We start from the raw sequence: 27,689 nt of genomic DNA, 5'->3' as shown, positions 1-27,689 counted from the left end.
CTTACATCAGTGGGAAAATTTGGAGTTTATATTACAGCTAATAATAGAAGACTGAATCTATAATACATATATACTGAGTACATGCACTTTCTCATTTTATCATGAAAGTAAATCTTGCTGGTCCTATTGATGCATGCTTGTAATCCTAGCACCTCAGGGGGCTTAAGTTAGTGGAAGAGGAATTTGAGTCCAACCTACACAATTAGTGTGACCCTGTCTCAAAATATATCTTCAAGTTCTGCAGATGTAGCTAAAAGCTTTAGTACTCCTCCCTTTCCTGCGCAGCATCAACATTTTTTAATACTCACAATTACACATCAATAGTTGTCCTTTTATCACTTGGCCACCTAGCAGTTATCCCCAAGAATCACTTGGGAAGCACATTTGTTTATGCAGTGGCCATCCTGAGCATCATTGGGACAGTTGTGAATTTAACCCATTCTTGTACTGAAAACAGTAGAATTGTCACTTTTATGTTCCTTGTTATTTTATAAAAACTAACAAAATGTACACAGTTTTGGATCATTTTGTATTTAAATAATTGCATTGGTAAGGAGTTACCTATAAAGTTTGGCTAATGGAGACTTCTTTAGTCCCAGCATCAGGAGAGAATGAGATGGGATGATCATGGCTTAGAAGCTGACTTTGGGAGGCAACTGCTAGATGATTTGGCAGAGTGTGAAGCAGTTGTTTTAATCCTTGCATTTGAAGATTAAGGAAACAAGAATTTTGAGGTCAAGAATATAAATGTATGATAGAACAAAAAATCACTACTTCTAATTTTGATTTTACTTTCACTCAGGAAGCATACTTTTTATTGAAATTTGTGTAGCAATTTCAAATATGCCTCTATTAGAGTAAAACATAGTGAAACATGAAATAGCCAGACATTCCATGTTCTGAACATAGAGGTATTAAAAAACATTTTTTAATGCTATTGCTGCTGTTTTGTGTAGAAAATAAGATAGGGTGACAAAGCAAGCAAAAGGACTTTGTAAGGTTTTAATCCTCCTGCATAAACATAGAAGCCACAAAAAGTCAAACAAAATGATTAAATAAACTACAGAATGAAAGAAATTTTACCTGTTACACCCTGATATCTAACATGTAAAACCAATAGGAACCTGAAAGGAACACACATTTATCAGCATATGTATAACTAGCCAAGAAATACCTGACTAACTATTGAGCATTTTTGCCCAATAGAGAAATTCAAATAGGGACATCATCTCATTGCAGAGAAAACAAATCACCACAAGATCTAAGGAACATACATGAGACTGCAAGAGTAAAGCAACTATTTAACTTTGTTGGTGGAAATGTAGGTAAGTAGTTCACCTACTACCGAAGTCAGTTTTTAAAGTATTCAAAAGACTAAAACTAGTAATTCTCATTAGTGCAGTGGTTCCTTTAGTGGGTCTCTTCCCCAAAGAGTTAAGGACATATTGCAGTGATGCATGCAGCTTCCTGTTACTGCAGCAATAGTCATTTTTCTGTGGAGAGCAGCAGCAAGCACTGCTCCATCACCACCAAATATCAATGATGAACAATATATACTCACCAGTGTACTCCATTTGGTAAATGGTGTGATATTTTATTGTGAAATGGGCTGTAAGTTAGGGTTTCCTAGTAGGCAATAGGTCAGTATAAACATGATAGTAATGCTAATGTCACAAGGCAACCACTAGTACACTATTATGTTCATTAGATTTGATATATTTATCTTTTTGAGTAAGCATGTTGCTATGAAGTCCAGGCTGGCTTTGAGATCACTTTGTAAACCAGAGTGGTCTCAACAAGTCTCCTCCCTCAGTGTCTCAACTAATGGGCTCCATGCATGAGCCACCAGGCCTAGTTTAGATTTGATATATTCAGTGTATTCAGTATATTTTACTTCAATTGTTTTTGTTGTTAAAGTATTTCCACTATTTTACCTCCAGCATCCGGAGAAACCTCGGCCTTGTTGAGGTGGTGATGTGCATACCACCAGCCTCATGACATTCTCTCCTGGGTTCAGTGCTGTCAGGGTACTGCAGTGAAACATAGGCATACAAGAGACCAGAGAACATGGCGGACAGACAACAGCAACTACCAGAGGCTCTCTGAAAGGTTCGGCTCAGAGGCCAGAAATAATGCGGACTAGGGAGACACGAATCAGTAGAGATATGCTCTGCTGACTCAGGAACGAACTGGGCTGAGAGAATCCAACTTGGAATACAGTCCTGGCGCTAAAATAGGAACAGAAAAATCTCGGTGTGGAGGCTCGACTCCGCGCCATCGGAAACCGGTTTGGATTTCCCGCCGTGCGGCGGCCGGCTATCTCCACAGCGGCTCAGCAAGGAGAGACGCGCCGAGCTCTGGGAGCGCCGAGCTCTGGGAACGGGAGAACGGAGTCGAAAAAAAAAGGACGGACAGAGGTGTACACGAAAACTGACTGGTGGCGAGGTGAGTGAGAATCTGACCCCCCACCACAGTTTGACTCTAGCGGAGATCTCTCTGGGCGCCATTCCCCTCTCGGACGGGATTGGAGAAAAGTGCCTGGCCTGAGTGACGCTGCTGGCGGACTCTCTAGGCTAGACTAGCCTAACCCAGATCCCAGAGCCGGATGATGGCCCGGAGGAGCGACTGACTTCCGCGTAGGCTGCCTCCTCCGACTCCCTGGTGCGCAGCGGTGGGCGGGAACAACTAGCCAGCGCAATTTGATCAGGCTGTGGCTGACAGGCAGGGAAGCCGGGCCTCCTTTGTAAGATTGCATTTTATAAGGAACAAAAAATATGGGGAAGGGAAGCAACAAAAAAAGCTCCTCGGCCCCCAATCCTGAGAAACAGGCAATAATGGACGCCGCACCAGTATACATTAAGCACCATATTGAGAGCCTCATAGACCAATTCAGGAATGAAGTTATCAATGATCTGAAGCTAGAAGTATGCAGAATAGTTAGAGAAATGCTAAACACCACCCAGGAAAAAACAGATGGTGGAATGGAAGAACAGAAAAAGAGGGGAGAATTGCTTGATGGAGAAAACAGAGAAAGCATTGAGTATGTGAAGCAGGTTCAAAGGGACTATCAAGAAATTAATAAGTCTATACAAGACTGGCATAACAGCTTGAAAGAAACTAAGGACAGACTATCTGAACTGGAGGGCAGACTTGAAATATGGGAGAATGAAATGAAAAACTTCTTAAAAATAACAAAGAAACACACAGCAATAATACAAAGACAAGAAGATGATAAGAGGAGCCACAACTTAAGGATTAAGAACATAGAAGAAGAAGTAGGGACACAAACAAGTGAATTACAAAAGCTACTCACAGAAATAATCCAGGAGAATTTTCCTAATTTAGCAAAAGGTAAAGATACTCAGCTGTATGAGGCATACAGGACCCCAGCTACCTACAACCCTAACAGAGAAACACCCAGGCATATAATAATAAAAATCCCAGAAATTCAATACAAGAACAGAATATTAAAAGCTGTAAGAGACAAGAAACAGATCACTTACAAAGGAACACCCATCAGAATTACAGCAGATTTCTCTTCACAAACCATCAAATCACGAAGAGCATGGGGGGAAATAATTCAAGCTTTGAAAGATAATAATCTCCAGCCAAGATTGAGATATCCTGCACAACTGTCCCTGGAAATTGATGGAAAAACGAGGTGCTTCCAGGATAAAGAGGAACTGGGGGAATTTGCAACCACCAATTCAACTCTACAGAAAGTATTGCAGGATATTCTAAAAAAAGAAAAATACAAAGAACCCAGAAATAGTGGCAGGGAGGCCACAACGAATGGAGCAGAGAACAAAATGAAGAAGACAAACTGACAGCTACTGACAGAAAAAGAGCTCAACAGAAATGAGACAGAGAAGATTGGATGATAGGAACAGCTATTTTTGAGAAAATGACATCTTAATAGGTAATGCTGATTCAGTACCATCTTGTTTTGAAGTCTCATCTAGCTTTTGTTCTTCTGTCTCCAATGGTCTAACCAGGTTGTATCTTATTGGATTTTGTTATGTACGTTAGTATAAGCAAAAACCTTTTAAAGACAAGGAGATTATACAGAGACCATTGTTCATTTTCTGTTAGTCAATTCCAAATACTCTATAATGCTGTCATTCTCTTAAATGGTTTTACATTGTTTTGATATACTTAATGCTACAGTATATGAAGTTGTACTCAAGGACTTCAGGGAGGGAGTCAATATGGTAACTATTTTTAAGTCGGAAATATCTGGTGGTGAAACACTATTCTGCTTAAAAGGTTATGTTTTGATCTGCCCTGTTTCGCTGTTATGCCCTCTTTTTCTTTTTCTCAATCTCCACTCCATTATATACTTTTTTATTGTTATCCATTTAATTAAAGGGAAAAATATAGCAGGATATAATATAGTAACCCACTTTGACTTTCTATTTTCTCGATTTGAAGCCCTGTATTACTCTCACCATCTTGTTTTTGACTGAGGTTCCTCTATTCTGTTTTGCTGAATAGTATCAGGTTCGAAAGTTTAGGCATCAGCTGAGAAGATAATGAGATTCATTATAACGCCCATTCTCGTTGACTTCTATCTACTTTTGAAGACCTACAATATCTCCAATGTTTTGGTTTTGTCGGTTTTATCCTTTACGGTTTTGTTCAATAGTATTACAACTAATGATATAGGCAATTCTATTAGAAATAGCGGGAGGCATTAGGGTAACCATTGTTGATCACCTTGTATTATGTTTTTATATTATCTATTATATCCACCCTTTTGACTTGACTGATTCTGTTCTGTTATGTCACATTTGGTTTTACTCTCTTCCAAAAAAGCAATAAGAACAGTGGGAGCAATGAAACCCAAAATGTGTAATAGTCACTGTACAAAAGAGAGGAAAAGAAAATGCTCTAAACTATATAACTGCATGTATGTTTAAATGTATAAGACAGAAAATGATATCACAGAGTTCTAATGGATCATTGAACAGAACTGTTTGCAGTATCATTGCTGGAATGTCCACTCTACAAACTTTAATTCTGTGACTTGAACAATTATTTCTAAGATGGCAATATGTAATCTATTAACTAGTGATTTCCTACTGCGCATTTTTTTCTTCTGTAAATCTGTATAACTTGTACCCTTCACTGTTTTTTTTTCTTTTCTTTTCTCCTTAAATAAAAATTTAAAAAAAAAAAAAAAAAAAAAAAAGAAACATAGGCGTACATAACTGTTTCTTTTTATACATTCCTTAGAAAAGATTTTTAAAATTTCCATGGATAATCAGAGGGTCAATTACCCTGACTATAGTTTCATTCAAATGCCCCAGTTATGTAGTGTGTAGGACACAGAGATAGAAACATATCACATATTTCCAGGGAGAGGTTTGTCAAAGAAGATGTAAAAAATACTTTGTGAAGGTTTGTGTTCCTGATTATTTCATTAGAATGAGCCTCAGGTTTTCTCACTGTTGTTTATGTGAAGCAGACCAGATGATCACTTTAATATATGAAGTGATATAAAGCCTGTTTGGATTTTAAGTATCTAAAGAACTGCTCTGGTGCTGTGGCCTGCTTAGTAATGGTCAAATTGGATTACCCAGTGAATGAAGTCTTCATGGTTTGGGAACAGAATATCCATTGATGGATTGTTTAAAAGAGCATTCAAGGAGAAATAGAGGGAAAGGAGGTGGGATGTTGATTCTCATGGAGAAGCAGGTAGCACTGGTTTTCCAGATATGATCTTAGCCATCATCATCATCATCATCAAAGAAGCTCAGGTCCTCATTATTGCTGTGCATGGCTACTATCCTCTTTTGCAGATCTCTGGTTTTTACCTTGAGCTTCATGCCTTGGCTCCAGGAATGATCACTCAACTTTGTGGCATAGATTCTATGACCAAAGGAACAGAGTTTCTAGCTACCAACACTGAACTTTGAGCCTTCCTAGTGCACTACCTTAACAGAGACTTTCATGACACATTGTAAGTGCCGCTAAGTCTCCAGGTAAATATTTGATTGTCCTTGCCATGGGATCAATTTTTTCAGCTGTACTTGTGCTGGATATTGTCATAGCCTTCAAGTACTCAGTTTGATTTTTTGGTCTCTAGAATCTGAAAAGCTCTACATCTCTCTAAATCTGACATTCTGGGATAAATATTTTTAAATTATCTTATTAATTATAAATTCCATGTTAAGTTTCTTTCCTCGCAAACCCTGAATATAACAGATGGGAAAGGATAAGATGTGACATTTTTGAGACAGGAGAAATTTCTTTAGTTACCTAATGTTATATGCCATTTTTCTCTTGAAGAGAAACCCAGCTATATCAATAGCTTGATTTTCAGGACTGTTGATAGCTTCTCCAGCACTATCAAGCCATTACATTGTGTGTTGCATGGGCAAGAAATAGGTGTGTTAGGAACCTGCATGGTGCTGCCAGTCACCTGAACATGAGCCTTTGCAACCTATGCTGTCTGGCCTCTGTGTACCTCAATTGTCACTAAAGGATGCACTCACAGAGGCAGTAATTTTTCATTGGAAAATAATTTGAAAGTCTCTCAAGTCTTTTACTGATGTTCTGATGTCAGGAAAAATGTAGAATGCACAACCAAAGTTCCCAAAAATAATTATGATAACAGTATATACCTATCTGAACTCAATTAACATACAAAAATGCAAACCCAGACTACAAAAATGCTTTGAAAGACGTTTCTATGAAACCTGACACTACTTTGGAAATCCCTGGTAAGTTTTATAAGGTCCCTACTACTTTTCATGATTCCCTACCTCCTGCGACAGCTGGCCTGGTTGTTTCCTGTTCACATGCATCAAAATCAGCAACTCTTGTGATTCCTGATGTCATTGATGGTGCTTATACAGGCATATTGTTGATTCAATTGTGATCTCTCTTACCCATTCAGCTAAATGTTTCTGAATCTGTAGCTCAACTGTCTTGTCGTATGTCTCCTCTAGAGCTTGTCATGTTATTTGTGGAAATCAAGGCTTTGACTGCAATTTGGTGTCTTATGCTATTCCCATAGGAGATGCATGCCGAAGCCTCTCTTTAACTATTGACCACCTTTCCTTTTCAAGTTTGCTACTGGAGCTGATGTTTCTCTTTTCTTCACTAACTTGGTGATATTTTATTTCCATTGTCAATGCTATTCCCTCTCATCTCTTGAGATGTACTGGAACACCTATAGACCTTAGAATTGATTTAATCACTACTATCTTGCCACTTACCAAGGCTTACTTTTCCTTTTGGCTGTCCTCTGCTGTTCCCTCTGCAAACACAGGGCTGTAGAATTAGCTCAGTGGCATGAATGCCTGCCTTGCAAGTGCACAGTCATGATTTTAATCCATTGCTCTTTGAATCCCCACTTTTTAAAAAATTTTATTTAAAAGGAAAAAGAGAAAAAACAAAACAAAGTGTTGTAAGTGTACAAGTAATACAGACTAAAAAAAAACTTTAAGAAATCACCAGTTAATAGATTATATATTATCATCTTAGAGATACTTGCACATGTCACAGTATCAAAGCATACAAAGTGGACATTCAAACAATGAGACTGTAAACAGTTGTCTTCAATGATCCAACCAAAAATATTAATACGGTCATCTATTTAACATCCCTGAACACACTTGCAGTTGTATCCTTTAGACCACTTTTTTCCCTCTCTTTTTACAACACAATTTACACAATTTGGGTTTTATTACTCCTTAGTTCTTATTACTTTTTTTTGGAAGAGAATAAAGTCAAATATAGCAAAACAAAGCTGTCAGTCAAAACCAAGGATAGACATAGCACATGATGTAAAAACAGAGTAAAAGCTTATCAAAAATTGTTACCATAATGCCTCTTGCTTCCTTAAAAAGAATTGTCTATCTCATTAGGTATTACAGGTTGAACTAAACAGTAGAGAATAAGACCAATAAAACCTAAACATTGTAAACATTACACAACTTCCAAAGGAGATAATAGTCAAATCAGAATGGGCATCTTAATGAATCTTATTGCCTTCTAAGTAGTTGCCTATACTCTTAAACTTGATACGATCATACAGAACGGAACAGAGTCTAATCAGTCAAAACAAGATAGTGGGAATATTACAGGACTTCAAGTCAAGTTAATAGGAAATCAAAAAATTACTATAATACATCCTGCTAATTTCTTTTAATTTTTCTCCTGAATTGAAAATCTTAAAAAATAACTAAATAATATTTTTAATGAATAAGGGAGAGATTGACATAAAAGAGAACATAACAACATAACAATACAGGTCAAAGCATGACAATTTCAGCAACCTACTGCTTCACACAAATAACCTGACTTAATAGTAGTTACCATAGTGTCTGTCTTTTTCCTTGAAATATTTGAATATAATTTAATATACTATAGCTTCAAATATTTCCATATCAAGCATCCCAGAATAAAGCCATTCCAATTAATAAGTGAAAATTTTGTAAGGCTTCAAGGCCACATAATGGGGAATCATGTGAATCCCCATTTTATATAATCCACTCTTGTAGCTTGAACACTTATTTGTAAGAGGACAATTTGTAAACATCAACCAGTGATTTTTTATAGTTTAGTTTGTCTTTGAAAGCATATATCTTTTCTACCTGTTTTCTGTTTTGTTTAGTCTATTTTAAATAGAAAATAAGAAAAGAATATCTCCTCTCTTTAAACAATTAAAAAAGAAAAATGCACTTCCTGCACAGGTTTTACTATTCTCTTCATGGCGCTATTTACTTTAGGTCAGTTGTCTGTCTCAATGAGGCTGTTTTCTTCCCTGATTCAAATACATTCTTGCCAGTATATACCTCTGACAAACGCTTTTGTATGATACAAAACTCCCCAAGACCCATGTGGGCTAGAGCTGATGCCTCTGTTGATCTGGGGAAGGGACATCCTCTGTGTTTTTGCTAAGGTCTTGTGTGGATTTCTGCTAATTGTGTTTGCCCTGTATGGAATGAGTTGGCATCACAGGCTACAAAATGCAATTCCACCATTTCAAATCTCCCTGAATCAGGCCTTTGATCATTTTCATAAGATCTCTACTAGTTGGTCTAAAGCAAATCCATTTGGTTGATTCATAGTTGTAGATTTGAAATTTGTAAGAAGGTATTGTAATTTGGCTTGATTAAGGATATGCTTGAGTGCACTCCGATTTCATAAGATGTTTATCAATCTGTCCATATATCAGTTGCCTGTTTGTCCAGTCCATTTTTAAGCAGTTGCTGGGAATTGCTGAGCTAGTCATTGTTCATACCTGTAAAGCAGAAAGCAAAAATACCCATACAGGCACAGAACATCTGGGAAACATGCTGAGGGCATGGAATGCTTGAGGTGAACAGGTGTTCCAGCACTGGGAGCATGGGGTTTAAGAGGGCAGCTAGTTTAACAAAGAGGCATGGTACAAGTACATAAATGGCCTTTGGGGAACTTAAATATTCTCACAGACGCCGACAAGTTGTGTGCTGATTTCTGTGCTTGTTTGAATCCACACTGATCATCTGTCTGTTTGTCCCTTTGTCCACTCTGCAAACAGCTGTTCCTTTCATTTTAAGCTCAGTAACTGTTCTTTTTTTCCAAGTTTGCATTGTTTGATCAAAGACATATTTGGGTTGTGAATTTATGAGGCATGGATTCACATTGGTTGCCAGCTGCTCGAAATGTCACAAAGACTGGGTATATGAATGCAATATGTTGTTATTCAACACTGATTTATAGTCTCATTATTTAGAAATTATATTATTACGATGAATAAACAAAGTCCTGGTGGAGAAAAGATGGTGGATAGGTAACAGCAGGCTACAGAGACTCTCTGAGATGTTAACTTAGATTCTAAAAATAATACAGCATAGTGAGACCCAGGCAGAGGGAGATAGACCCTCCCAAGCCTGGAATAAATTAAGCTGAGAGAAACCATTTAAAAATACAGTCCCAGTGCTTCTCCTGAAACAGCTACAGTCTCGGTGCTGCCACTTGAAGTTGCTGCCACTCCTACACTTGATCTCATGCAGCCAAGATTTATGGAACTACACAAAAGCTCATCATTTTAATCTTACTGGAGATGCATTTGCACTGAGGATGGGAGCCGGTGATCTTAACTGACAAGCTGAGCTGGCAGGGAACCCTGCATGTGAATGAAGAAGCAGGAGTACAAACAAAGGAACTACAAAGGCTATTCACAAAAATAAGGAAAACATCCCAAGCATTGGAAAAGGAAAAGATACTCTGGTGTATCAGGTGTACAGAACTCCAGCCACCTAAACCAAAACTGAACTACACATAGGCATATAATAATCAAGATCCCAGAAATCCAATAAAAGAACAGAATATTAAAATCTGTCAGAGACAAGAAACAGATCATTTATAAGGGAAAGTCCATCAGAATTACATCAGACTTCTCGGCACAAACTGTCAAATCAAGAAGAAAATGGAGTGAATCATTCCAAGTTGTGAAAGAAAATAACCTATGGCCCAGATTGATGTATCCTGATAAATTTTCCTAAAAATTAATGGAGAAACAAGATGCTTCCAAGATAAAGAGGAACTGGGAGAATTCACAACCATCAATCCAACCCTACAGAGAATACTATAGGACATTCTAAAGAGAAAGAAAATCACCAGTATTTCAGGAACAGTGGTAGAGAGGCCAAAATGAATGGAGCAAAAAGCAAAGTGAAGAAGACAAATAGACAACTGATGACAGAAAAAGAGAACAACAGAAATGAGACAGGGAAGGTTGGATATAATTTCTAATGCAGATGTTCTATATACACTAAATTAAGGAAAAAAAGAGAAAATCACAGGCAGAGTGGATCAAAAAATAGGGCCAACTGAGATGCTCTTTATAAGAATGATAATTGACCTGAAGAAGGGTATTTGGACCAAAATTGAATATAAGAAAATAGAACTCAATGTGATAGGGAACGAGAGAGTAATAGGGGCAACTGGACCAGTATTTATTGGTAGGTTGGAAAGACAGGCTTTAGTAAGTAAAGAAATACAACTAGAGATCAAGGCCAGGAGTGAGAAAGTTCAGAAACATTTAGATAAATAGCAGAACAAGGGTGTTGGGGAGGCCCAAAAATACACAGTACACCCTGGGGAGTGAAAGAGGAAGAATAGTCTTTAAAAAGACAGAAGGAGATATTGTTATAAGTGTATCAGGAATTAAAACCCATATTACTTGTACCACTCTGCTTAGATAGAACTTATTCCCTCCCAGTTTTTATATAAGCACTAGATCTTAGGGCACAGACAGCTATCCCAAAAATATCAGGATATACCACAGTAATCAACTTTAATTTCCTGTTAACTTAAACCAGATCCCTCTATAACTTATACTGTTATATCATTACTGCTTTTAGTTAAATCTAATTTGTTTGACTGCTTCTTGTTATTGACTATTTTATTCAAAACCGTTAGGTTGATAGTATCACCAGAGTGTAGACAACTATATTGAAAATAGCAATGATTCACTATAGTACCCATTCTGATTTGATTAATATCTGTTTTTGTAGCTCTACACTGTCTACAAAGTTCTATTTCTGTTAATACTGTTATGCACTGATATATTCAATTATACTTTATCTGATGATATAGCCATTTTTATTGATGGTAACAAGAGACAACACAATAACCATGGTAGAACTCCTTGTACAGCAGTTTTATATGTCTTTTTAGTTTTATGTGTCTCTAGGATTATGTTTCACTCTGTCCTGCTTTGTTCTGTTTCTCCCTCTAATATAGAAAGAATAGTAACACATGGTAAGATGCATGCTTCCATAAAACCTATCAACAATTTACAAGAACTGATCTTATGACACATGATGAAATGAACAAATACTTTGAAGGAGAACAAAGGGGACTACAGTACCCAGTGCTGATTCCATAGTGTCATGATGTGAAATCAAGCAATATGATTAATCTTCAATTAGAGTGATTTTAATCTGCTTTGGTTTGTTTAAACTCAACATAAATGAATATATGGATAAATACATACATGTTTAAATGTATAGGATTGATTGCCATATTACTTAGTTTTTATTAGATAGTTGAACAGAACTATTTGCAGTCTCCCTGTTTGAATTCCCATTTATATGTTGCACTTTTGTATCTTGAACAATTATTTGTAAGAGGACAATATGTAAACATAACCTAGTGATTTATTACTGTTTATTCTTTTCTTTAAATGTATGTGCTATTTATGCCTTCTTTCTGTTTTGTTTTGTCTTTCTTTAAATAATAATAAATTTTAAATGATAAATAAATAAACAAAGTCCTTTAGCAGCGAGATTAGTGGACCAAGCTCCGATTGATAAATAAGAAAGCAGCTGTCTGGTAACATTTTTAACCAGTTTTTGTCCATTGATTAGAGACCTCAATGATCTCCAGAGCATTATAGGAGACACCTCACATAAATTTATGAAATGTATTCCTAAATGTTCACATTGGTCATTATCAAATGAAGTAATACATATTTTTGGTTTGATGATGCTTGTATAAATGTTTCACATGGTTATGACAGTTGATTGTAATCAACTATATGATGTATTGCATATATTCATAATTCTGGATGCATAAGACTCCATGATTGTAAAATGGGGATTACTTATTGTAACAGATTTTTGTCTCATGTGCACACCTTTGCTGATCACAAAGACTTGTGAGATTCACATTCAACTAAAGATCAACAAGTTGTTCAATAATACATAAAAAAACTCGTTGTGGATTAGATGAGGGTGATTGACTAAAAGGGATATTTTATGTCAAAACAGAAATTTAGATTATTACAAGAATTTCATGATTGTCATGATGCAATACTATGTATGGTTCTGATTCCTGATATATTATGTAAAATATGCAACTGTTAATACTGTAGGTATTCAAATACTAAAATGTCCTTGGAGAAAAGAAAATAGGATTCATTTAATGTTCTAAGTTGTTTCATGTTTAGATAAAATAGTAATGTTAAACTTACTGCCTCTAATATACTCTATTGTTACCAAAATCTTCTTTTGGATGTTTGACAGGTAAGGATTGGAAGCCAAAACTTAGAGAAACAGATGGGCTAAATGTATAGCCAATATATTGGCCCCAGGCCTTCAAGGGTGGTGGAGACCCAGGATATAAAATAACCTCTGATTCCATCATCCTAAGATATTCAGTGAATCCCTGGTTGTCTCATCAAGAAGATGATGAGACCACAAAAGAAAGTCACCTTCAATGCAAGGTGTGCCTAAGAAGAGTCACCAGGAGAAAAATCTCCCAAGTTTTCACAGAGAGCAATGTGGTCAAACAATGGCTGTGACTCTAAGTGGCTGACACTGACAGAAGAGCCATGAGGTGTTATGCATGGTTCTAAGATAACTCCTGAGAAGACCTAAGTGACCTTGGTAGGAAGTAAGTAACTGACTGTAGTTGTCATGGTTTATGCATGTGTCCCGCAGGCCTCATAAGTTTGCATTGTGCATTTGTGATGATTCATTGTCTAGTGCTTGGACTGATGGTGTCAGTGCTAAACCCACATTAGGGTGGAGCCAGGATGTAATTCAATGGCAGGAAGAAGGTGTGTCTTGCTTTTTGCTGGTTCCTGCTTGCTGTTTGCAGCCTCCATTAACTGTGGTCCAGACATACCTGCCTGTCTTGGAGCCAACTGAGTGTGAACTGAAACCTGCAAAAACTGTAAGAAATAAACCTTTCCTTTCTCAAATTGGGCATCAGGTATTTTGTCTCAACAACAAGTAAAAAGTAATGAAGACAGAATTTGGTACCTAGGAGTGGGGTCATTTGCTGTGACTATACTTGACCATGTTTTTCGAGAGGCTTTGGAAATGGCTTGTGGGCAGAGTTTGGAAAGGTTTGGACATGTCGCCTGAATGTGTAGAGCTGGAACAGATTAGGCTGTTCTGTAGAGGGGATTCTGGTCAGAGCTCAGGAGACCAGAAGGCTGATAGAGGGCCTGATGGTAAAGACCAGGCTTGGGAGGTTTCTGTTGGGAAGAAGGACTGCATTGGTTGTTGGACTCCACATGATATGTGTTATGGCTTGGCAGAAGGTTTGTCTGCATTTTGCTCCTTCCCAGAGATTTCCTGAGACTGAGACAAAGGGCAATGGACTGATTAATCTTGAAAAAGAAATTAAAAAGCAATCAAACCTTGAGGCTGTGGCATGGCTATTGTTGGGGGCTTTTAGCCAGATTTATGTTGCATATCAAAAGCAAAGAGATCAGCAGGATAGTGTACAATGCTGTGAGTTTGGCCAGAAGGAAAATTCCAGGAAGACTGTGGATTGCAAAGACAGAGTTGAGATTTTGATTCCTGAGGAGAAACAGAGAGATAAGAAAGATGGCCCCGGGGCATCATAGAAAGGCTGTCCCCACCCTGTGCAGCCTCACAGCAAAAGTGAAAGAATTTGCTCAGAGGGAAAAGCTGCAGAGTTCCATGTTCCAGAATGATGACAGAGGCCACTTGAGGTTCCAGAAGGGTTGCAACTTAGATAAGCTTTTCCTCACAATCAGGTAAACAGAGCCCTGCAATCCAGGCAACTGAGCCCTATAGCCAAAAGACAGAAAATCCTAGGTACTGCTCCAGTCAGCAGCAAACCTTGGTGGCATCCACAAGGTGCTGATTTTAGATGCAAGGAAAATGCACAAATTCTGAGTCAAGATGGCATCCACCTCAATTGCAAAGTGCCTGGGAGGCCAAAAAGTGTGCCCCTGAGGGGGCAATTTGTGAAGACGTAAGGGTGAAGCCAAAGGTGTGGTGGAGACTGCAGAAGTTTGGAAAAAGCAGGAATGTGGATGCTCCAAGGGAAGGTGAAAAAAGTGTGATAGAAGATTTAAGAGAAAAGCTGTGGGAGTTAATATCACTGGAAGTGTCATGGGGGTGGACCTTCCCAAGCCTTTTGGAGGTTGTAACCAGATTGCTTCTGATGTTGAACATGGAATTCGAGGACTTAATGTTCACCCTGCTGGATTTCTTTTGTTTCCAATGCTTTATATTCCCCTTCTTGTAACTTTTGAAATGGTAATGTTTACCTTGTGCCTTTGCATTTGAGAAATGTTTAACCTTGTTTCATTTGTACAGGGGTTACAGTTAAGAGTTTGCCTTAGATCTTGGAGGAGACTTGGGAATTAGACTGTTCACCAATGCTGAAATCTAGGACGTTGGCAACTATTGGAAGTGGAATAAATGTCTTTTGTATAATGGATGTACATGAGTCTTGGGGGCCAAGGGTGGAATGTCATGGTTTATGCCTGTGTCCCCCAGGCTTCATGAGTTTGCATTGTGCATTTGTGATGGTTCATTGTGTAGTACGTGGATTGATGGTGTTAGTGCTACACCCACATAGGGGTGGAGCCAGGATGTAATATAATGGCAGGAAGAAAGTTTGTCTTGCTTTTTGCTGGTTCCTGCTTGCTGTTTGCACCTGCCATGAACTGAGGCCCAGCCATGCCCACCTGCCTTGGAGCCAACTGAGTGTGGACTGAAACCTCCACAAACTGAAGAAATGCACCTTTTCTTTCTCGATTTGGGCTTCAGGTATTTTGTCTCAGAAACAAGTAAAAAATAACTAAGACAGTAGTTAATGCAGGTCTCATGTTAGCTTGGCTTAGGACGTCCTGTAGGAAATTCAGGCCTCTGGAAGATATAGTGCAATATAAATGCTTGGCTGTGGGGGAAGCTAGGATCACTAACATCCTCTGACAATTGCTGGCTATACTGTTAAATGACTACTGTTATGAACTGATGGACTATGATGAGTTTAAATTGGAGTTCTCCTCAATGCTTCCCCACCTTAAGCTGGCTACCCATCCTGGGAGTCAACAAAACAAAATAAGAGAGAGTTGTTGGAAAGGGTTGAAGATGAATACATGTGCAGGGCTGTGGTGTGGCCTGGGAATGATTGAATTGAGAATGAGGAGACACTGCAAGGAACAAGATAGGCCACAGCCAAGGCCACCTGGAGACTTCTTGGATAGTTTTTCTTAATTAGAATCTTTTGTTGCTCTGTGGGTTCCTTGAACCTCTCCCAGGGGCCTGCTCAGGTTTTTACCATTATCCATTCACTTCCTTGCTTGTTCTGATTAAATATGGGCTGCCTAGTGACAGGTGGCTGGCTAGTTAGCAGAGTTATGAGTTCTGAAGATTTCACTCTTCCTGTTGCCCTCAAGACAATGCCACTTTTCTCACTGTTTTGGTCCTTTGCTATGCACTTTTTGGGGGGCTAGATATTTAGGCATAGGCCCCAACAGAAAATTAACTTCCAGATAGGATAACTGTAAGTTTCCTGAAAATTTTGTTTCATGTAAATTTTCTTTACTTGTAGATGGAAGGGTTATTATCAACAAATATATTGCTAACTTAACATATGCTCCCTTATTAACATATTGAGGAGTATTATAGTGATTTCTCAGAAACCATGATTATACACCTCTATACATCATTGTGAGTATTCTGCATAACTTTTCTAAGTCAGTACTTATAAGTGAAATTGGTAGATAATAAAGGAGGCCTCCATCCACTTGCTAAGTACTATGTAACATGAGTCTCGGTGTTTCTAGCAGTTCATTTGTTTTAACCATGAATTCCTCACCAGATGACACTTATGCTTGCTTGGCAGAGAATGGATTGTACAGGAAATTAAGTGGTTTTGATCTCCAAAGAATTGCTGGAGTCAAACTGAAACAGGTAAATGCTAAAAAATTGTCAGGGTTTTCATAGATTAAAAACTCATTTACATAATTAGTTGAAGAATGAGTTGATGCATTTGGAAGATTATTCAGAACATACAGCTAACTGAATTATATTAGATATTTATGTCTTTACTGTTATACAGGTACAAAATACCTGACTTACAGAATTTAATATAAATATATTCTTAATCTCATTGTTTCCATGAGGGAAGTTTTGTTTTGACTATTTCTAAAGCATAAATATCTTGCAAAAAAGTAAAAAGGGAAAGGTAACTTTTTTATGAGGTCAAGGAGCCAGAGAGCATTTTCAGATCCTGAGAGAAAGGATCCAGGAACCAGATTTGGTTCATGGGTTCCAACACACATGGATGCAGTGTATACATATAGAAGCGATCGTAGTAATATCCTACACATTTCTGCAGCCAAAAAGGTGTTAACAAATGGATCACCAGGCTTTAGGGAATATATGACTTCTAGTAATATTAAAATCCTGAAGAGCTAAGTACCAATTAGTGACACAGGAACTATTCGGCAAGGAGAACTTAGAGTGTGAAGTCCTCTGTGTCCCTGCCTCATCAGAAAGAAATGATTAATTGGATTAGGAATTTGGTTCCATTTCAGCAATAATTGTCACCCCCATGCTGGGCAATATGATCACTTTCAGAATTCAGCATTTTTATGAGCCTGAATGAGTAGCAAGCTTGTCTTGGAGAATTGATGCTTGCTTTTATTTCATCTTTACTCTGTTGCAGACCATTACTATCATTTAAATGTAATGTCTCCACTTTACACAGTAACTGTGCTCCTTTTGTGTTCACATACTGGGTTTCTAGGTGGAAAATTAATAGAAATGAGTGAAAATCATGAAAATGAAGTCTGCTGCCTCTAACACAGACTTTTGAATCTCTGTTCTGTTGTGTCCTGTCCTGGCCTGTTCTCAGAATATTTTCTGACATCAGTGGATTTTTTTATTCCTGGAGGATTGAACCTGAATCCTGAAAACATTTGCAGCCCATTATGGAATGAGTCCACTGATCCTTGAAATAAAGCAGGGGTAGCCATGAAATGGCAGACATAAATAAGAAATTTAGAGAAGAGCTAACACCACCACTTCTCAAAATTTAATGAAATCGAATGGGAAATGGTACTTCTCAGTTCATTCCTGGAAGCAAGCATTACCCTAATACCAAAACCAGAGAACAATCCAAATAAGAAAGAGAATTACAGACCATTCTGCCTACTGAACATTGAAGCAAAAATCCTCAATAAGATACTGGCAAACAGACTGCAGAATATCATTAAGAAGATTTTACACCACGATCAAGTGGAATTATTCCCTGGGATGCAGGGGTGGTTTAACATACATAAAACCATACATATAATACATGGTATTGACAAATCCAAAAGCAAAAATCATTTCTCATTGCAATACATGCAGAGATTTTGCCAAAGTCCCTCACCTATTCATAATAAAAAACCTACAAAAATTGGGAGAGATGATCTTTATCTCAATCTGATAAAAGCCTTTTATTACAAACCAACAGTCAACCTCATACTAAGTGGACAAAAACTGAAAGCTTTCACTCTAAAATCAGGAACAAAACAAGGATGTCTACTATCTCCACTCTTATTCAATATAGTCCTGGAAACTAGCTGGAGCAATTAGGCAAGAGAAAGAAATAAAAGGAATAAAGACAGGAAAGGAAATATTAAACTATCATTATTTGCAGAAGACATGATACTCTACTTAGAAGACCCTAAAAATTCCACCAAAAGACTTCTAGTTTGAGAAGCAAATTCACTAATATAGCTGGTTACAAAGGCAACACTCAACAATCAATAGACTTCATAAACAAGCATAAAAAACTCATGGAAAGAGAAATCAAGGAAACAATAACTTTTACAATAGCATCCAACAAAATGAAATACTTAGGAATCAGTCTAACAAAGGATGTAAATGACCTCTACACTATAAACTACAGTTCTTTCAACAAGGAGACTGAAGAAAATATTCTAAAATGAAGAGCTATCCCACAGTCTTGGATAGGGAAATTCAATATAGTGAAAATGACCATACTTCCAAAGCTATTGTACAGATTCAGTGCAATCCCAATCAAAACCCCATAGCATACCTCAAAGAATTACACAAAATAAATCCTAAAATTCATCTGGAACCAGAAGGGACATAGAGTAGCAAAGGTGATCCTGGCCAACAAAGAAAAGACAGGGTTCATCAAAATCCCTGAGTTGAAATTGTACCTTTATAAGGTATTGTGATTTAAAAAAAAAAAGGTGTGGTACTGAGAAAAAAACAAACAAAACCAGACCCAAAGATCAAAGGAACAAATTAGAAGATGGAGAAACAACCCCAGACCACTAAATCATCTTATCTTTGACAAAGGTGCCAAACAAAGTCATTGGAAAAAAAGCAGCCTCTTTACTAAATGGTGCTGCAAAAACTGGCTCTATACATTCTGAATATTATCTTTCAACATGCATTAAGCTAAGATCAGAATAGATGAAAGATCTTATATTAAAACACAAACATTAACTCTGCTGCACGATAGAGTAAGTAAAACTCTTGAAGACATGGATGTAAGCACAGACTTTATGAAGAAAACATGGACTGAACAGCAAAAATCAAAGAGAATTAAGTGAGAATCTCACCCTACTGAAAAACTTTTTAACAGCAAGAGAAATCACTAACAGAGTGAAGAGACAACCCACAACTTGGGAGAAAATGTTTGCCAACTGTTTCTCAGACTAAGTATTACTATTGAGAGCACGGAAAACTAAAAATTTTCAGTCTTCCCAGATTTAAAGACCCAATCCAAAAATGTGCATCTGAGGTGAAATACACAGTTCTGAGATGAAGAAATAAAAACAGCAAATAAATATGTGACAAAATGTTCTGCATCACTCGTCATTTAACAATTGCAAATTAAATAACACTGATAAGTCACCTTGCCCCAGAAAAAATGCCTACTGTCAAGAAATCAAGCAATAACGAATGCTGGAGGAGTTGTGGGGGGAAAAGCAACCCTTCTCCATTGTTGGTGGTATTTTTTAACTTTCAAATAAAATGGGTTTGGGAGAAAAAACAAGGACTGAGGTAAAGACTTCCAGTGCAAATACTCATCAGACGAGCTGAGGTCAACATTCCAGAAAATAGCCAGCTCCAGAAGCCTCCACCATGTTTCATTGGGGACCCACACTTACAGGTGGGTTTATTTTCTGTAATTATTCTTGGTGGGAAAGACAGGCAGGGGGGCAGGAGCCAATCAGTGATGAAGAGACTGGCTGTAAGAACTGTCCAATCAGGCGGGCCAAGGTAGGCGGTCTCTTCCAGTGTCATGGCGTCAATTGCAAGGCCAGGGCAAAAAAGAGAGCGCTAGATGTTTGCTAGACCACTATTTTTTGCTTCTATTCTCTGTGGACTGCTTAGAAAGAACCTGGGAGACCTCCAAACTACCCAATGGTGATGTTATGGGATGGGAGCAGTGAAATGGGGTGGAATCCGGTTGAGACTAGTTAGAAGTGGTGAAAAGGGGCCGGGGGTTTACCTCAGCGGCATGAGCGCCTGTCTTAAAAGCAGGCAGTCATGAGTTCGATCCCCAGTACCGATAAAAAGGAAAAAGACAAAAAAAAAAAATAATAATAAGTGGTGAGAAGCAGTTGTGCTGTCTAGAGCCTGTGTGCTTAGCCTCAGATCCTGAAATCCTCTAGTGCGAGCAGTGAGTGAGTCATCCTCTGTCCTTTTTACCTCTTGCTGGTGCCAGGACAGTTCTGGGTCCCTAGAACACTGTTGCCACTGTGATACCACCAGGCCACTATGCCATTTTTGAAATCGCCTGCTGCCCTTGCTCCTCCAACTGTCTGAGCACAGGAAGGGGCATGAGGAGACCCTGATTCCAATGTGCTTTCAAGCGGGGTGCAGGTGTAATAAGCTAGGTCTCTGCCCTCATTCCTGTCAGCAACAAATCTGGAAGCCAGAAGTTTATAAATGTCTGTACTGCAGGACCTCGTAGCCACAACTGCTCTCTTTAAACTTATGCATTTATGTATTTTGTGATCGCCTAAATTTATACTATGTTCTCGTATTTCCATGCACATGAAAGGTGGAGGCAAAGGTTCTGAGAATTCAAAGATGTGTAGTGATGTGCCTCAGTGGAGGAAGGCTTACCAAACACCGGATGAAATGCTGTGTATTACACAGAACAATGCAAAGAATTTCTGAACATACATTATGTGACACATGTGCTCATAGACGATGTTTGGGAGAACAGCCATAGAGGTTTAAATTTTGAGAAGAATGAAGCAGATATAAATGTGTCATCAAGGGCAGAGTAAAGTGTGTTTGCTAAGGACAAATTCCAGAAAGGGCTGCCTGTTAAATTCTCTTTGAAAAATGCCTAAATTTAGTCGTTTGCATGAACATATATGCGTGATATCCTTCTGAATGGAAAGGAATATGGGTGTCATCTCTGAATGAAGAGGTGATTTAATAGCTTGGTTGATCATATAAATTGTTTAAACATGGAAATGCTCTGCAGTGGACTTTACTAAGTGGTGTAAAGGAGATGCCATAAATTGAAATTGTGCAGGGATATCAATAGCTTAGTCGTGAAACGTTTTCTGCTTAGGGTGGATCAGAGAAGCATGGAAAGGATGTGGAAGTGACTGGCAGGACACAGTGTGCCAATAGCAGGACATACAACAGAGAGGGTCTTCCCTGAAAGTCAGGTAGTTCTTAGGGTAAGCATGAAGTTAAAGTTGTCTTCTGATTTCTTCCTTGAGGTGAAAAACACCAGCTCTGGTATGAATCAGTATTCCACATCCTTGTCAACCCATGAATTCTGTGTTCTTCACTTGAGATCTAATTTTGATTATCTCTAATTATGATCCAGTGTCATGAAGGTGAAATTTGAATTTTTTTTTGTAACAGAGATTGAACTCATGATCTCAAGCTTGCTAGGTACCTACCTAGGTGTTCATGCTGCTGAGCTAAATACCCAGCTTTGAAATTGTATTCTGTGTACTGTGTATGATATCAACATTGTTCCTCAGAAAATGTTGAATATTGTGGAATTTTTCTATATTATATGGATATAATTTTTAAAGCAAACAAAAGGTGTCCTATGCAGTCACTTTTCAAGTTTCACATTGTCTGTGGGGTGTCTCAGTCAGGGTTTCTCTATTTCAGACAGCTCTGTAACTTAGGCTATCCCCAAACTCAAGGAAGTTCTCCTGTATCAGCCTCCCAAGATACATTTCTTATATCTGAATGGAGAGTGATCACTTGGTGGCACTGAGCTCTAATTTGAAACTTGTACCTGGTTTCATTGTTTATACATTTTTTACATACAGCAGTTTTCCATGAACATTTGAGTTATTATTTATGTATCATATGTGATGTTATGTTTTGTTCTATGAAACCAAATTTAAATATCAAAATGCTGCTTAAGTATATTAAGAACAAAGGATTCAGTGGCCTAAATGAGATCTGAAGAGATATCATTGTTAGTACATCAAAGTGATTCATGAGATATTTGTCTGGCTCTGTGCTTTATGGATGCTGGTCCTGCATGCTCTCACTATGAGCTCTGCTTTAGAGACAGTGCACAGGGACTCATGCAGTGACTCAGCGTAAGAATCAGTGCTCCTATTTGGCTGTTACATTAGCTGTGAGTTGCAACAGAGCATTAAATTTGCTGTCTCAAAAAATGTGTATATACCAAAAATTAATCCCCGAGATGTGGAATTAAGATTGGAAGAAATCAGTGTGCATTCAGCTGTTTTGTTTGGTTTTATTTGTTTAGTTTAGTTTTGTTTTATTGAGACAAGTTTTCTCTATGTATATCAGCTAGATTTGAACCCTATATGGAGAACAGAATTGCCCTAACCTCAAAGCAACACTCCTGCCTCAGCCTCTTGAGTGTTCACATTATAGATATGTGTGTTTTTACCCTAGAAAATATTGAGGCTTGTAACTTAGCTGTGTTGTAGCTTGGCATAATAGATGCCATCTTGAGCTTTGAATTTAACTAGTGCCCTTTATTTCACCCAGAAAAATGGAAAATTACTCAGTGTTGAAGTTCCAGGAGCAAAGCACAATGAGCTGTACCCAAAGAAAAAAATTAACCTGCTCAACAAAAGAAGCAGAATACAGTTGTCATCCAACCATTATTATAAGATTCTAGCTAAATGATTTCCAACAGGATCTTTTTGTGATTCTATCTTTTAAAACATCTGTAACTTTCCAGTTCAGAGCCTCTTGTTTAGATCCTGATATGGGGTTGGGGGTTCTGTGTACAGGTGGTCCTGAGATCAGCTATGAAATTCCACATTTCTCAATTGGGTTCCTATATTGGCTTCCTATATTATTGTTCCCAAACTCAACTCAAGCTGCAGAAACCGTTACTGACACAAGCACACCTCAGGATTAAATGACAGTGCCACTGAAATGAAAGAATAATTGTGAAAAAAAAGGAGAAAAAAGACAAACACTATCTGCTATAATGCCCACCTATTTTCCCAAATATGAAGAAGCTGAAACAGGAGAATGGGCTTGTGTTCAATGACAGCCTAACCTGCATAGTGAGTGCAAGGCTGCCCAGAACTCCAAAGTGAGACCATGTCTCTAAATCAAAAAACTAAAATGAAAAAAACAACAACAAAGTAGACAGAAAGACTATTGAAAACAAACAAAATAGAGCTGAGTGAAATTTGACTTATGTAAAATGGGAATTATTGAATGATGTTGGCAGAGGAAAGAAGGCCAGGTAGTGGCATGCAGTGGCATTCAGGAGGCAGTGACAAACACAGGCTTAGGAATGGCATCTATTGTGCTACAGCACAGCAGTGACCTCCTTCCTCCAATACATTTGCAGTTCACTAGAATGAGGACTTCTAAAAGCTCATGGAAATGTTAAACTCAGGGCAAACAAAGAGCTTGAAATTCAGGCTTTGGAACAATGCCTTTAGCAGACATTTCATATTTAAATTGAGATAAGAGAAATATAATCCTGCCCTGCTTGATATCAAATGCATCATTTAATGGCTGACAACATTGAAAAATGAAGTCACAAACCAAAATAAGTTCAAAAATTGTCTTAGAAAAAAAGAGAGAATAGCTCTGAATTTTCAGGAGTGATCTTCAGTGTTTTGGCCACAGTCATATTGTCAGGGGTCATTTATACAGGATAGTCACAATTTGGGCAAACTGTGGGTCTCAAACTACAATCAATCTATAAGCTTGTAGGTGCTTAACTAATATTATTCATCAGGGGAACAAGTCAGCCAGAAAAGGTATGTGTAAAGAGCCAAGGCATTTGTGGGAACAATAGTCCAGTTGTTCTGGTCATTGATTATGGTAATTGATGCCTATCTGAACTTCCTGGAGGAGATGGTAACTTTAGTACATTTCAAGCTGTTGTTTTTCTTTTCAGGAGCATGTAGACATGGTCACTGCATCTTCACTTTCAGGTCTGGCTTTCTTCACCTGTGCCTGTAGCAGTGATTGTTGTGTTTAGTTTTTTGCATTGAGTCTTTGAGGTTCCAGTTCCTCTCTGATTGTATATCAATTTCTGACTAAATTGAAAACCTTTGCTAAAATCACAGTACTATTTGAATGAATAAAGTGAAATATTCATTAATACACACCGGGGATTTAGCTCAGCAGGCAGAAACGCCTGCCTGGATAGTGGTAGATTGTAACTTTGATCCCTAGTACCTAAAAAAAACAGTAATTTAAACTGCAAGCAAAGAAAATAATTTCATTTGTGAAAATGTAGGTTTACAAAATTTATACTAAATATGTCAATGGCAAATTAAACATTGTTAATAGTCATATTTAGTATCTAAAGTTGTTGAGGCTGGGGATTGAGCTCAGTGATACAAGGAGCTGCCTGGAGAGCACAAAGTCATGAGTTCAATCCCTCATACAGAAAAAAAAATCACAGTTGTCAATGATGCAGTGCTATGAGCACATTTATTGAAACTAATACTTGGTATTTAATTGGCTCAATGTTTCTTTTGTGATCTATGAAATACCTGCAGATAACATGGCAACTACAGTGAATGATATACTGTCCCTTATAGGATTGCTATTTTCTGAGTTGTTTTTATTTTTTGTTTTCCCACAAACATGAAAGTTGAAAATGTTGGCTGATGCTAGCTAGAAACACTGTGATTATCATTTTTCAATTTAATGATATATTTCCCTATATCCATTAAGAACATTTTATTTGCTATAATTGCTCCAAGTCAAATTGATAAACAATTCTTAAAGTTACAGGCAGCTGAGTTAGTTAGAAATACAGGCAGCCATACTGTGATAAAATGGAATGAAGTTCCTGACCTTCTATGTCTGGTATGAGCTTGTGTTCTGTAAAACACAAGAATGAATTTTAGGAACAACAGAGTTGAAGAGCAGAATATATTTATTGAGAAAAGAAAGTGATAATATTTTGCTCTAAATAGTATATTTTGGAAGTCGAGGTGGAACCAGGGGACTTTTACCTTGAAGTGACTTTCTTTTTCCCTATTCAAGGTACCTGTGGCAAGGAAGGTATCTCAATCAGCTACTTGCATATCAGCAATGACAACTTTAACCACCAACCAAATCAAAAACTACTTGTATGCCACCCACACTTTTCAAGAAGAAAAAGCCCGACGCCCAGTAGTCATGGAGTTCTCTCCATATTCTTAGAATAAAGGCCATTTTGACTTAATATTCTCTTCTTTACTACACCAAAAATCCTATCAGAAAGCTTCTGTCTGGGAGAAACAGGAGGGGTTCTGAGCTGGTGGCAAAGGACTCTGTCTTTTCTAGGAATTTTATAGAATAAAATCGTGTGGTGAGATAGGTTTAAAATGGATTAGATTACTGAAGTTACTGAGGAGATAATTTAGCACAGTAGAGAAGCAGAATATAAGAAATGTAAAAGTGGCCTTTTACTTAAAGAATGTGGAGAGGAGCCCACAGCCCCTAAGGGTTTGGCTTTTTTTTTCCCAACTGACTATGGGGTTGTGGGGTATATGTGACTTTTGACTGGATGTGGCGCTTGAGGGGAGATTGATGTCATGAGAGAGCTGATGGGAATTTTCATTAGGCCCTTGGGAAAGAAAGAGGAAGTTGTAATTAAGGAGAATAGAGGAAGTGGCCATATGAGTAAGCATCCCTGATTTCACCTTCTTCCACTTTGAACTACCACCATGAGGTCCTGTAATTGTTTCTAGGGTAAAACACTTTGAAGTACATCCTTTGATTGGAATGAAGAAATCAAAATAATGAATGTACTTATTGAGAGAAAGAAAGCTGCCTGAGAGAGATAAGGGGTCCTGAGCAGGTTGCTAAACACTATCCTTTCTAGGGACCTTAATCCAGTAAAATCATGTGGTGAAATGAGTTTAAGGTCGGGTAAACTAGGAACTCACAATGCAGATGGGCATAAGATGGGTCAGAGCTATGATACCCAAGAGGATTATTAAGTTCAGGAAAAGCTGATTAAATTGGGAACAAAGGGGGAAGGGAGTCACATAGAAAGCAGGCATTCTTAGGCAGCTGTGACTCTTCCCTTAGGGGTTTAGGAGGGTGATATCTGAGTTCCTCAGTATAACAGGAACTATTTAGAATGTCAGTCTTTAGGATAAGGATACATTTCTTTGAATGGTGACTCCTAACTTCCTCAGAGTGCTAGGGAACTATTTAGAATATCAATCCTTAAAATATGGATGAATTTGTTTATCATTGTCTTGAGCCTTGGCCCATAGCATGAGGTATCAGTCTTCCCCATAGTTGCAAGGTATCTGGTCTCCTGCATTAGCTCCTTGGAGGACCTAGCCTTGGTTCATGTCAAGAGTATTTAAGTAACTCAGATGCCTGTAACACTACTTTTTTGAAAATTGATTAGAGATGTCTTGTGCTCTGGGTGAGTGATCTGGGGATGACAATGTGCAATGTATATACCAGTGTTGCCCTCTGATTGACATGTTTTGAAATTCAATTTTAGTTGATGTGCTCTTTTATCCTTGAAATAAAATGGATTTGAAAATTAAAAGCCTGAGGTAACGCTCTTCAGTACAAACTCTCCTCTGTCTAGCTCAGTTCACCGCTGTAGAAGAATGGCAGCTCCAGAAGTCTCTGCACTACAGCCTATCATTTGGGATCCTGTCTTGCAGGGAGGGGTTCCTTTCCCTGTTTATTGTTGACTCAGAAGGAAGGCAGTAGAGCAGGAGTCAATCAGTGATGAAGGGGCAGGCTGTATGAACTGTCCAATCAGGTGGGCCATTGCTGGCTGTGACTTCTGTCTCTTCCAGTGTCTCAGTATGATTTATATGTTCTGAGTATAATACTGGTAGCAAAATGCTTGCTGGATCTCATTTAGTACTTTTGATGTCCTGTGGCCTGATTAGCAAAGATCCTGAGAGATCCTGGAACCATGGAATAGTGAGTTTGGATGGGAGCCCAGAAGTAGGGTGGATTGGGTGAAACCGGTTACAAGTATTTAGGAGTAGTTCCGGGATCTGGAGTCCCAGGTATTTAGTTAGCTTCAGCTCCTGAGGTCCTCCAGCATTGACCATGGGTCATTCACTGTCCCTTTTGTCTCTTGCTGTTGGCAAGGGTGATTTGGGGTCCCCAGTACCCTGGCTTCACTATGACAGCAGTAGACTCAAGTATCATCTTTGAAATTCATTGCTAGCCTGGTAACTCCACAATCCTAGGCACTAGAGGAAATTGGGAAGACCCTGACTATGATGCTTTTTGTAGCTTGTAGAGCAATAATGAGCTAGGTCTCTGCTCCCTTTCCTCAGAGTAGCAGATCTAGAATGTCCGGAGTTTATTAATGTTTGTAATGCAGGACCTCATAGCCACAATGGCTCAACTTAAAGTTGGGCTTTTTTGTATTTATAGTGATCTCCTCAATTTATAGTATGTTCTCATATTTCCATCCTCATGACAGGTAGTGGCAAAGTTCCTGAGAATGCAAAGATGTGT

Source organism: Cavia porcellus, unplaced genomic scaffold (assembly GCF_034190915.1).
Source record: "Cavia porcellus strain 051 isolate PalLab524CR breed Dunkin Hartley unplaced genomic scaffold, mCavPor4.1 scaffold_50, whole genome shotgun sequence".
Lineage (NCBI taxonomy): Eukaryota > Metazoa > Chordata > Mammalia > Rodentia > Caviidae > Cavia > Cavia porcellus.
This window is presented reverse-complemented; position numbering follows the sequence as displayed.